A 3,555-nucleotide genomic window follows, 5' to 3' on the forward strand; every position below is an offset into this window, starting at 1 on the left:
AAATTTACCCATATGTTTAGCATATAGGATTTGAATTTGTATCTTAAACAACACCAAATGTGACATCTATTGCCTAATCCTCCAAGACCCTAGGTGTTACATTATCCTTTACTCTGACATCATTTAACTACCTGTAATCAACATATAGCCTTCAAGAGTTGTCTTTCTTTTTACTAGAAGGACAAGAGAGACAAATGGGCTATGGCTAGGCTGAATTGTGTTAGATAGAAGCATTTTCTAAATTTGTCTTTTGATTTCTGTTTTTTAAATGGTGTTGTGCCTATGTGGTCTAAGGTTAACAGGTTTGGCATTAGGGTGGAGGGTAATGGAGTGCTCATGGGACCTAAAGGGTCGTATGGTGTGAGGTTCTTGGAAGATATCTTGGTAGGAGAGACGTAAATGTTGGATTGGATGGGATGGAGAAGAAGGTGCTACTATTTCTATAAGGAATTGAACCTGAACAGAGAAGAAATGGGCAATGCTAGTGCATTTCCTTTCAAAAAATCTTTGAATGGACTTACATGAAATGAAATTGAAAGAAGAAGCTTCAGAAATACCTAAGAGCACTAATGGATTACCATCCTTTTGCATTGTAAGGGAAGGAGTAAGGAAATCTAGGCATGGCCACCGGTTCGATTTGAGCCGGAACCAAACCAAACTGTAGATGAACTCGAATCGGACCGGAACTGGCGGTTCAAAATTTTAAATCGGAACCGGCAGTTCAAGGACCGGTTAAGGTTCATATGAATGTTAAAATATGAATCGGAATCGGTGGTTCCGGTCCAGTTCAAACCAAAAATTTTCTATTTTTATTTTCAAAATGATAATCACTTAGCCTATTTTATACATCTCTAAAAGTCTCAGTGATATATACTACATGATATACTTTACTTAAGATTTTTTTTTTTTAAATACACTTTACTTTAAAAGTTAAAAATCTAAAAAGTAAAATGGTAAAAAAAAGAGAGAAATATTTAGTCTAAACTTATATTATTTTTAACCCTTTTTTTACCCTTTTAAATTGTTTGCTAAGTTTAAAATTACATTCTTTTGAAGCATTTTTCAAATTTTCTTATAATTTATTTAATTAATAACATTTAAATAAAATAAAGTGATAATTTATTTGATTATTTTGTAAAATTAATTAATTTTATTCCTATATGAGGATAAGCATTCTAAAATTTATTTAAAATAAAATTTACCAATATTTTTTTAAACTCATATTAATATGTAGGAAAGATGTAACATTAAAACTGATTTTTTAAATATATATATATATATCGCTGAAAACCGTGAACGGAACCATCGGTTCATCGGAACCGTGCCGGAACCGACTGAAACCGAACCAGAACTGGCGGTTCAAGGCCAATTCAGGTTTAACATTTTAAAAAATTTGAACCATCGGTTCCGGGAACCAGAACCGGCGGTTCAATGAACCGACCATGCCTAAGGAAATTAAAAAGGCTCTGGGTTAAATTGCTTTAACCAATTAACTCTAAGAACCATATAATACTCCAGTAATTGAAGAACTCTAAGCATATACTTAAAGCAAGTGTTCTACATCTCCCATTCTAAGTTAGAGCACTTTGTTTTACTAATTAATGTTTCACCATTTGCCACTTTGACTTTAACAAGGAATGTCTTATCTACCTTAAGACGGTTGGCTCGTGTGAATTTCCAATCTATGAAGCTATGTGTACTACCACTATCTATTAGGATTATTATAGGTTGTCCCTTTAGTTTACCTTTAATCTAAGAGTGTTAGGTGACACACTACCCTCCAAGACGCTAAAAGAAATAGTGTTATCCCCAATTGGTTCCTCTATACCCTTTCCCCCCACCATTGAACTGTCTAACTCAATATCAGAAGTTTCCATGGTCAACGAATGCTTTGACTTACACACATGGCCTGGAAATATCTATCCCTACATTTAAAATAGGGTTTAGGCTAGTGAACTTTTTCAATGGGTTTAGGAGAAACTATCTCAGTTGATTTAGTTTATGGTAAAGTAGTTTAAGGAATTATGGGGGTAGGGTTAGGTTTGGAAGGGTATGACTTATAAGGGTAACTATAAGACTTGAACATAGCCTCAATGGATTGTTTCTGCAACTTAGCCTGTTTTAGAAGCTTATATTGAGGAATTAGGGTAAAGAAGCTTCAGTATAGGCCTGAGTTGTTCATTAAGTCCACTAACAAAGCTGGATATAAACTAAGCCTCAAAAAAGGCCAGGATTTTGCTTTTGCATAAGTGATTTCAGATATTCAAAATGTTCCTGATAGACAGAAATAGTACTATTTATTTCAGGTTGTTAAATTCCTCAATAATGTCCATGGGTGTCAATTCCCTAAATCTAGCACATAGCTAATGAACGACCCATCCTTGGAACCAAGAGTTGGGAACATCACAAAAAAAAAAAAAAAGACTAGCCAATTCCAGCATTTTTGGCTCTTGAATCCCATACATTAAAGACTTACAACCAGCCCCTAGGGTTAGAGCCATCAAAAATAGGAAGATTCATTTTTAGATTTAAAGTACTATTTCAAGGGTTTCTCTAGGTAACATTAGTCATATTAGTGACACTTTTCCTGGGGGAATGCATAGTAGGGATTAGAATGGAGTGACCCCCAATTTCCATATTAAAGGTGGGGTTAGAGAATTTATTCCTAGAGGCATTAGGCTTTTGGGGAATGGATCTTGTCCTCAAACTAGGGTTTGGTGTTTACCCATAAGTGATGTGAGTTGTAAATCCCAAGCTAGTACCTAGGGTTAGAAATAGAATTAAAAATTTGATTAGGGTTGGGAGGGATGGGTGAAGACCCATTACCCGTAATCCAAGAGAAAGGGTTATTAGGGATTGAAGTTTCCCCCATTTCCCTATTCCTAGGAGTACCCAGAAGCCCACGCTTTCCATCCATGCCCTTAGGCACATCCACTTCAACCAAAGGAGGTACATAAGACTTACCTTTGTTTGCTGTTTTGAAGAACTCAGTGAGTTTTCCTTTTTTTTTTTTTTTTTTTTTTTGAGAAAGATTATCAAGGCCCTTCAATTGATTAGAGTGAATGGAGTCTACCAGCGCTTGAGTTCCAACAGCTCATTTTCAGTATTAGTAGTGCTTTTATTCACCGTCTCCTCCAATTTGAGGATGTGCTTGCTTAAATCTTCGATTGGTTTCTCATGCTCCCCTAATCGCTCTTCTAGGGTTTATTATCGAACGACGTGAGACATCGTGGATTTTTTTGATAGTTGCACAAACAAAGAGATGAGAGGCAAATCAACATTGATTGGCTCTGATACCAGATTGTTGGGCTCTAGTGGGAGAGAACCTAACATGAAGGGGATTGAGAGATTAGGGTTATCTTCATCAAGAAGAAGGAGAAAAGGGGAAAGAGAGAGAGAAGAAATTTACTGAATAATACTTCATTAATTTTGATTTTGCCCTAATACAATATATTTATATAGCTGATGTGTAAGACACATCATCTACTAATGCCAACTAGGCCGCCAGCTACTCATAAGTAATAATTACATTAAGAATAGAAAGGCAATATATAA

At 35.5% G+C, this 3,555-nt stretch overlaps 1 pseudogene; it reads right to left on the bottom strand.

The window, feature by feature from the left end:
- Positions 1–1,557: 1,557 nt before the first annotated feature.
- On the bottom strand, positions 1,558–2,247 carry LOC149492594 (uncharacterized; annotated as a pseudogene).
- Between the last annotated feature and the right edge of the window lie 1,308 nt (positions 2,248–3,555).

The sequence above is a fragment of the Jatropha curcas genome, chromosome 11, assembly GCF_041381405.1.
Source record: "Jatropha curcas cultivar XTBG-Jc1 chromosome 11, XTBG_Jcur_1.0, whole genome shotgun sequence".
Taxonomy (NCBI): Eukaryota; Viridiplantae; Streptophyta; class Magnoliopsida; order Malpighiales; family Euphorbiaceae; genus Jatropha; species Jatropha curcas.